A 10,350-nucleotide genomic window follows, 5' to 3' on the forward strand; every position below is an offset into this window, starting at 1 on the left:
TTTGAGGAGTGAACCAGCAGATAGAAGATCCCTTTCTGTCTTTCCCTCTCTCTTTCTGTAACTCTGCCTTTCAACTAAATAAAAATAAATATAAAAACAAAACAAAAACTAACGTGTAACTCAAATGAATTGGCAGGGAATTGTGTTTCAACACACATCAGCCTTATGATAGCCTTTTCATTGATGGGCTGGCTTAGTGGAGATTGCCACCTTCCACCATCTTTTCCTTGGGATGCTCTTAAGGTTTTGAACTTAATACAAGAGGGAACCTGAGTAATTTAACTTCTTAAATAGCAAACAGAGTGCAATTCATATTCTTCATTAAATGAAACTAGTGAAACTAGATTTCCCTCCATTTCATCTAAATGTGGCAAATTTAGGGACATGATTCACTTTCAGCACCAGAGACAGATCTGATTAAACCTTGATACCCCTACCCTTTCTAACCCCCATCACTTCTAAATTGGTTTAGAGAAGTTTCAGAGCTTAAGAGGTTCTTTTTTATATTTTTATTTTGAAATATGGGGAAGGGGGAGAGGAGAGAGAAATGACAGAAATGAGAGAAAGAGAGAGAGAAAGAGAGGAAGAGAGGAAGAGAGAGAGGAAGAGAGAGAGAGAGAGAGAGAGAGAGAGAGAGAGAGAGAGAGAGATCTCCCAGCTGCTGCTTCACTTCCCAAATGCTCACAACAGCCCAGGCTGGACCACACTGAAGCCAGGAGCTTGGAACTCCATCCAGGTGTCCTATATGGGTAGCAGGAACCCAGCCACGTGAACTATCATGCACTGCCCCCAAAGGTGTTTATTAGCAGGAAACTGGAATTGGAAGCAGAGCTGGGACGCAAACCCAGGTACTATGATATGGGATGTAGGTGCCCTAAGAAGCATATTAACTGATACACTAAGTGCTTGCCTCTGAAAAGGCTCTTTAATAAAACCCAGGAGATGATTACCTTTTTCTAAGCCAGCTCCATTCAAATGGAAATAAATTTGGATTGGTGGACCACTTACTCAATATGATAGTATTTCAAATGGTGCCCCAATTCTCTTATGCCTTTGTGATGCGTTTGTATGGGGAAGTGAACATTTGAAGGGAAATGTTAGAAATGCCAAAAATATAATCTCTTACATTTTAGGGGTAATTGTGCTGAAAATTTAGAGGAAATATAGAAAATTGGAGAAAAGAACTTTTTTTTTTTTTTTACATTTTATATGCCAAGTTTAACACCCGGCAGTTTCAAGTATCTTAGCCTATGTAATTTGCACAATCATTCTGTTGGCTAGTAAGTATTATCAAACCCATTTTAAGGAAAGGACACTGAGGATTAAAGAGACAAAATATATTTTCCAGGGTTATTCTGTAATGGAAGTACAAATAGAACTCAGGACTGTCTGATAACAAAAATCCATGTTTTTCTCTTCAATTATTCTGATTTTAAGCAGAAAATTACTTGAATTCTTTTCTAAAATGCCTTGATTGGATATCATATTGTGTCAAAAACATCTTATTCAGATATCATAATGTGCATGAATATTATAAACTAGTGCTATTTCTGTGTTTGCTATTCGTTTAATAGTGTTGTAAAGTGGCAATATTGTGGCCTATCCTAACCAGTTTTCCAGTGTTAAGATTCATTTTTAATGTTGCTGTTTCTTTGAGGAGTTCTGTGGACCAACAAAAAATATTGTTATGGAACCCAAAATGTTTGCTGATCTAATCCAACCCACTCTTTTTGCAGATGGCAAAACTTCCTCAGTCCTTGTCTGAATTCTACCAAGAAAAAAATCCCTTAAAATGTTAAAATGGAAAACTGTCACAAGTGATTCCAAAATGCATAACAGAAAAGGCAACCAAATAGACTCTGACCTTATCATGTTGAAATTCTTCCATTTTTCTAATTGGTTCACCAGTAGCCATTATATTGCTAAAGGAAAGCGTCTTTAATTTTTTTCCTTTACTGTGCAAAGGGAACAGAGGCCATTCTAATCACCAGATCCATTGCTTTATGTTTGAACATAGGGGGCATAAGAAAGCAGGGCTTTCCTGATACAACTCTTGGCTTCAGAGCAATCTTTCTTTGATGTTTATATATTTAATCCTTTTAAAAATCATACTCCAGACCATAATTTAAGAACAAAGCACTTCATCCCTTCTGTTACTAGAACTGTGTACTTCTTGTTTTGACTTTTAAAAATGACAGAGCTACAAGTCATTCTGTTCCCCATGGCTGATCGCTTCCTTCCAATGAATGACATTATGCTAGTGAGTTAATTAATAGTAAAATGTGATTTACATATTCACAAATATTAGAATTATTGAAAAGTTAAATCAGGAGGCAGCTCCTGGGAGAGGCTAATTGGGGAAGAGGAAATTGAGAGGTCCCTTTTTCAGAGAAAGCACAGGAGTTGGCATTTCTAGAGCTGCTTTGCTTCCACCTTCAGACATCTTCTGAATACCGTAAAGGGGGATTGTTCTAGATATGGAAAAGTCTGTTCTCTCATGATTTGAAAAGTTTAGCCATAGGGGAATGTCGTTACACCCCGTAGTGCACCAAGCAACAGGAACTATATACTGTCCTAGCCATCAGAATATATAGTCCTCCATTTAGCTCTATTACATCACCGTATTTAAGATTTTTGGCTCATAAAATAAGAATAACAAAGATGATGATATTATCTCCCTGCTATGAAGGGTTTTAGATGTAAAACTTAATTACAAATGTGAAGGGCTTTGAACAAACCATATACAGTATTGGCCCTGCTAGATTCAGGGTACTTTGCTAAATGCAAAGCGTGAAGACTTTGCCTTCAAGGTGTCTGCAATCCAGTGGAGTGAGGTCAACAAATGAGACAAGAAAATCGTGTAGTGTGGCTAAGACTTTGGAGTGCTATGAGGCCAGTGAGAGGGTTCCTTTAACCTAGCCTAAAAAGCAGAGGTGAGAGTTGGGAAAGCATTAAAGATGATGTGTGCAGATGCCATCTGGGGCTGTGCCCTTGTCTTGGGCCGGCCTGAATGTTCCCTCTAGTTAGATCTCATATATGCTAAGGGTTTCTTGCTTCTCTCTGTTTGAGATATCCTTTGCTATGGAATGTGCTGGAAGTGCTAGAGAGCTAATACCCCTAGGAGTGGCCCTCAATTAATGAGGAATAGGAAAAATCGATAAATATGCAGGCTTATTTGCCTCTCTGTAGGATAACTCAGCCCTGTATTTTTACTTTTTTTTTTCCTAAATATTTATTTATTTATTTGAAAGTCAGAGTTACACAGAGAGAGAAGGAGAGGCAGAGAGAGAAAGAGGTCTTCCATCTGCTGGTTCACTCCCCACTTGGCCGTAATGCCTGGAGCTGTGCCAATCCAAAGCCAGGAGCCAGGAGCTTCTTCTGGATCTCCCATTTGGGCGCAAGGACCCAAGGACTTGGGCCATCTTCTACTGCTTTCCTAGGCCATAGCAGACAGCTGCATTGGAAGTGGAGCAGCCAGGACTTGAACTGGTGCCCATGTGGGATGCCTGCAATGCTAGTGGCAGCTTTACCCACTATGCCACAGTGCTGGTCCCAGCCCTATATTTCCTACAGGCTCTCAGAGAATTCCCAGCAGAGGGGAGCCCTAGTGGGCTACAGCAGTAATGCGCTTATTCTTATCAATGCATCCTTTATTGGCTTTTCTCTGTCTCCCTTCTCCATTCTCTCCTGCTTTCTGGGAATCTCCTACCAAATAAACCACTTTCATCCACAGTTTTGTTTCAGACTTTGTCTTTGGTGGAACCCAACCCAAACCAGGATATCCTAATGGAGTCTCAAAGGTTAGCAATTCATCAAACCTAGCAAATTTAATGGTATGTAAATTATACCTCAGTAAAGCTGTTAAATAAGAGTAAATCAGCCAGTCATAAAGGAAAAGAATATTCTGTGCAGAGGGAATAACATTTTTTTTTGTATTTAAAAGCATGATTTATTTAAGTCAGAGACCTCCAGCCCAAGTGGCCTGAAGGGAGACTCCAAGAGAGAAAAAGCCCAAAGGGGCTGGTGGTAGTGGGGTCTTTGAGCACAAATTTGAGGGAAAAGAACCTGTCAATCAGCATGGGGCAAACCCATCATAAGACCTGCTTTTCAATCTTTTTACCTGTCAGGCTTGCTCCTGATAACACAGCAGAGCCCTCAGAAGTGGGGATAGCTAATTTGTTTTACAATAAACTGGGAGCTCAGAAGGAGGGAAGCACCATTCTTTTGCCATTCTCATGGTAAAATTGGCAGTTCCTAAGGAGTAGGACTGACACTTTTGACCTTGCTAAAGATAACTTTTGGGGAAGCTAGCATTTTGCACCCTCAATTTCCACCAACACCGACCTGAGTGCCTGTCAACCCACCTGACTCCTCGCATAGTGATGACAAAATCGGAACGCAAGGCTCCTTTCACTGAGAAGGGCTGGAAGCCACCTCCACTGCAGCTATCAGCTTCCACGCTTCTGTTCCAAAGCTAATTTTTGTGCTGCTTCTCCTGACCACTGCCCTGCCTCCCTCTTGCAGCATTTTTTTGCTGCACGTCACTTAGAATGTACACTCAATCTCACTTTCCCACTTTTAACTAACACAAACACCAGTCTCTGAGGATTGCTGGCTACATCTCTTGGTCCTCCTCTGCTTACACTGCTGTCCCGGCCTCACAGCCTTGCTAAGATAGAAAAGGGAACAACATTTTCAGAGGTAGCAAAAAACTTTTTTTTTTTACCAAATTATCCTAGAACCCAAGCAAATGGGACCATCAGGCTTTTCAAGGACTATATGTGAAGTATCACAAAATTCCCTGTCTCAAAAATCCCACCCTTGGCCCAGTTACTACTAACACAGCACTCCTAAGCAAGGCCCACTTTTGCATCTCAAGAGCTCACTCCCAGTGTAAGGCAGTGAGGTTGGAAACTGAGGGTGCAAAATGTTTATTTCCCCCAAAAGTTATCTTTAGCTGGATCAAGGTGCTAAACCCCACTGCATACTTCTCTCCAAAGCTGCCTTTAGCAAAACAGAAGTGCCTGCCCCACTTCCTGGGAGCTTCCAGTGTTATGGTGGGAACAGCAAAGGAAGTGGTGACTCCATTCCTCTGAGCTCCCAGTCTACTGTGAAAATAAGCTACCCATCCCAGCCTATCCAGAGGGAATAACATTTGAAACTGTAAAGATGGGATAGAGAGCTGGGCTTGTTGGGGAACTACAAATAGTTCAGGATGAATTGGCAGTAGTTTGGAAAAGTAGAGAGGAGCTGGGTTAAAAAGAAGTTACCAAGCTTAGATAAAGGGCTGGATATTTATTCTGGAGGTGATGTGTGTTAGGAAAAGAGGTGCAGATTGGTGCCTCCTCACACAGGGCACCAAAATGTAAGGAAAAGAGGTGCAGAATAGAGAGGAAGTAGTGAACAAATTTACAGCCAGACCGAATTTATTCAGGGAAAATAAACTTGCAGAGGTGAGTGACCAACTGCCCACATGCACATTGATGGAACAGGTGGCAGAAGGCCCTAACCCTCCCCCCTCCCAGAGGCCGGGCCTTTTTATGTTTTAGGAGGGCTAGGGATGGGAGTGGGGTAGAGGGCAGCAGATGGAGGGGAGTTACTGGAACTGTTTTAAGTGTTGAAGCAACTGATCTCTCAGGTGGCTGTGGGGAATGGGGTATGGAGGCAATAGGGTGTGAGACTCAATTGAGATTCAAGGGCAAGGAATACATTCCAGTGTTTATCTATCTTTTAGGCAATGAGCAAGAATGACTGAGGCTTCTGTCTGTTCCATCAAAGGGGAGCCATTTCAGGCCTTTAAATATGGGAGTTCATGCAGAGTTTCTATTTATATCTTGTAAACCTGGTGGCCACCTAGAAAATGGATAAGGGAGGGTAAGCAGGAAGCAGAGAAAGGGAAAGACTGATACATTTTTAGGAAAATAAAATAGGCAGGATTAAGATGATTACAAAATGTAGCTAAGATACTGCTTCATGGTCTCTGAAGACAGTATCATTCCAAACAACCATGCCACATCATATCCAACCCCAGAATTATTAGTTTATTTGTATCAGCTTGCACTGGGGACTAGAGCTTCCTTGTCGGGGTGAGGGAGTTAGAAAGATGGACTGTATTAAGCTCTAAATTATAACAAAAGGGGGGTGAATGTAATGGTTTGGGCATGAGAGTGATGCAGGCAGGCAGATAGGATAAAATTGATTATTTTTGTAAGCTGGAGACTACGCCCCCTGTATGACCTCATGCCCCTACCTGATCTCACCTGGACGCCCACCATGCTCCAGGCATTTTATCTACCCTCAAAGGGGAGTGGTTACATAGTCTGATTGGCAGGTGGAGGTCCAGGTGAGATCAGGTAGGGGCATGAGATCACACAGGGGGCTTGGTCTCCAGCTTACAAATCTAATCAATTTTATCCTATCTACCTGCCTGCATCAAGAGCTTGACAAGAAGGGCCAATGGACAGGTGGATCCACAAGGTAGAACCTGTGATCCGTTAGTCCAATTTCATAATGTAGACATTCATTTGGACTAATAAATGTTCTTGCTCCCAAGGAAACTGAGTTAACTTTTAGGGCCAGGTGTTTAAATGAGACAACTTAATTTGGAAAAGGAGAAGAGATAAATGAGGAGGGGGAGAAGAAGATGGAGGAAATGTTCGGTTTTCCTGTGTGAGATTCTCTCCAAAACCTCCTCTCTTTGGTTCACCTCAATGTTCTTCATAATGCACACTTGGAGATTGCCCTTCTGATGGCCTGCTAGGAATCATTCCAGAAGATGACTGAAGACCATACCCCCTGTATATAAGGCCCTCTTCCCTTCTTTAGTTGGTTCTCTGTAGCTGTGGGTTTTGCATTCATAGATTTAACCAACTGTGGATCAAAAATATTTGAAAAACTTTCATCTGTACTGAACATGTACAGATTTTTTCTTGCCATTATTCCTACTGTATAAGAAGTATTTATATAGCATTACATTGTATTAGGTATTATAAGTCATCTAGAGGTGGCTTAAAGCCTACAGGAGATGTGCATAGGCTACATGCAAACACTATATCATTTTTATATAAGGGACTTGAGCATCCAAAAATTTTGGTGTCTGCTGGGCTCCTGGAAGCAGCACTTTGACACTAAAGGACAACTATACTTTTTTTAGGACACACACACACACACACACACGAACTTGCTTTAATTTACCCAGGTAGCAATCACATTGAAGAAAATAGTACCAGCATTTTATATATTCAACACTTATTCTTTCATTGACACTTGTGGGGAAGCTCTGTAAATATGAGACCATTTTAATGAAATGTTTTACTCCTTTTATGAATAATGCTTCTATGAACTTTCCTGTTCAAGTTATTGTGTAGACATAAATTTTCATTTCTGTTGTGTATATATTTAGAAGTAGAATTGCTAGGTCATTAGGTAACTCCATGCTCAACATTTTGAGAAACTATTAAGCTGTTTTCCAAAGTGTCTGAACCATTTTACATTGTCCTTTTTGGGAGAAAAACTCTTGCTCTAAAAAAAATCTTATAATGAAATCCCCATACTATCCAAATAAGAATCAGTGAGGCTGTCTAGAAAATATATCGGATTGGACCAATTTATAATGTACACAGGTGTGAGAGGCTGTTAGTTTAGGAATCCTGAATTTCTCACTGTGATGTCCATATTGTGCTGTGGCACCCTAACCTTCCATAGAATCTCCAGTTCAGGGATGGTGGATTATTTTGAGCCACAGAGCTGTAAAGACTGGGTATGGGGACCACTATGATGCTATTTCATTTTACATTCAGAATGGAAAGAAAGGAGAGAGAGCCCAGAAGGAAGTGAGAGACTCTGAGGGAGTTGTGAGAAGGCTATAAAACAAAATGTGGCAACAGTTACTTATGGCTCTGAGGGTAGCCACAGGTCTAGGGTCTGAGTTACAGTAGTTGATCTGGTTTGGACGCATTTGGAAGTTTGCCCAGTTCATGTCTTCCCCTTTCTCCAGTTCAAATCACTCCTGCCAGTTCCGCTCTACATCTCTCCATCTGGTTCCCTTGATTCTGACCAGTAGGTAGTGCACAAAATTAGAGAATATAGAAAAGAGGAAAATGAGAAAATATGTGTTCATGACCCTTTACCTACTTCTTTGCTTCTGTATTTATTTCTAGCCTGGTAGGCTTATTGTTTAGTTTGCCTCACCTAGAATGTTAATACAGTGGTCTCTGTGAAGCAGTTAGTATTCCCTAAGCCATGGCAACAAATTCCCCTATAGAACAATAAAGATGAAATAAGGTTGTTACAAAATCCCACAGGAAAGGACTATTAATTAATATTATTAAATGATGTTATCTAAGTGAAACATGCCCTCCACTGTGATACTTTATTACTAAGAGTACTTGAGAGTTTAAAGAAAAGAAAGACATTTTATTTCTCTGGATTGGTCTCCTGGTATTCACAAAGGGAATCTAAGCTACACTTCTTGATGCCAGAAATTGGTGGTCAACCTAGTCAACCCAGGAATAGAGCAACAATCAACCACATTATTTGGCATTATATAGGCAAAATAGCTAATTGTTTAGCTGAAATATTCACATGCAGATCAGTTATTTTGACATCATATGGATATAGTCTAAGTCAATATTTAAATAGTAATTAAAATAATTAATTGAAACCATATTTGTTGATTATCTCATGTATACAGGAATATTTCTCATTTAACAGATGGCTTTGCATCAATTCAGCCTTAGAAATCAGTAAACACAGATTTTGCTAACTGTGGAATGGAAGTAAATACATAAGAAGGGATGAGACAGAAGCCAACTTAAAGAAGTTAAATCTGCAAACTAAGGCAGTGGTGATTCCTCAGTGGTGGTGAGGTACTCTCCCGCAGAGATAGCACCTCCTAATTCAAGCATCAGAGGTCTTGCTTATTAATCTAGTGTATTAGTTTCCTACGGTGCCATTAACAAAATAGTAAACAAATTTTGTGACTTAAACAACTGGAATGTATTTTCTCCCAGCATCTTGGATAGAGGTGTGGGTACGGTTGGTTCCTTGGAGAGCTGTGAGGGAGAATCTGTTTTATGCATCACTGTAAGCTTTTGGTGGCTCGCTGGCAACCTTTGGCTTTCCTTGGCTTGTAGAGGCATTGCCTGATCTCTGTGTGGATGCTCACATGGCATACTCCCTGTGTATGTGTCTGTGTTCTAGGTTCCCCTTTTTGTAGGGACATCAGTCATATTGAAGTATGGCCCACCTACTCCAGTATAGCAGCATCTTAACTGATTACATCTGCAATTGCCCTGTTTCCAAATGCTGTTCTACCCTGAGGTACTAGTGGGTAGGCCCTTCTGATGCCTCTTCTCCAGGTTTTGGAGCACTGGGACTAAACACTTGCTCTAAGATTTGGGATCCAAGAGAATTTTGAACTTTGATAAAACCCTCACATTTTTTGAGGTTGTTTTATGTCTCCTGCAGGCTTGAACATTATAGTGTGAAAATAGCCAGACTTTGTATGTTTTGTATATTTTTTCTATCCAATTTGAAGTTTTATGCTAGAAGACCCCTAGGTATTTTCTTAATTTTTCATCCCTTTTCCCCTCCAAGAATTTGCATATTTATAACTTAGCAAATGCCCTTCAGTCTTCCCTTCTTTATTTGAAAATATGTGCTCTCATTGTCCAGCTTACTCATCACCCCATCCTCTGGCTGTCTCCACTTCATTTCCCCCTCACCTGACTTCCTATTTGGATTTGGGAGAATCACTTAGCTACCACTTCCTATCCAGAAAAAGGGGGACTGAGGTCATCCTTTTTAAGTACCGAAACACCAGAGATGAAAACCATCATGTCTGCAGGGTCTGCTCTTGCTGTTAGGCCATGCCTTGTAAGGCTATCTCAAGAATGTTGCTAGCCGTGTCCTGGTAAGCCATGGCCTTTTTGTGAGCAGTGCCACAAGATATTTGTATCAGTGTTATACTGACTTTAGAAGTCTCCTTGCTCTTACATGTGAGAGAACTTTCTCATCTTGCTCTGTTCTATATGATAGCTTCTTCAGAAGTGGTTCCTTTTAATTGTTTATGATTTTTGTTGCAAAGCCTTTTGTAAGACAATAATAGAGACTCTCTCTGCATGATGCAGGAACAATTGGAGGGTCAGGTCAAACTGCTGGGCAATTTGGTGGGTAAAAGTCATCTTCCTAAGCTTCTATTTGGCATCCCTTGGCTAAATGTTGTATATATTTATGTATGCATATTTCACAGTCAGTATGTATGTGTATATAAAGTCATGTTCCTTAGTTGATGAGTGGAAGTTATTGAAGTAAAACACTGTGTTCTCTCCCTATAAATCACTGACCAAA

This window comes from Lepus europaeus, chromosome X (assembly GCF_033115175.1).
Source record: "Lepus europaeus isolate LE1 chromosome X, mLepTim1.pri, whole genome shotgun sequence".
Lineage (NCBI taxonomy): Eukaryota > Metazoa > Chordata > Mammalia > Lagomorpha > Leporidae > Lepus > Lepus europaeus.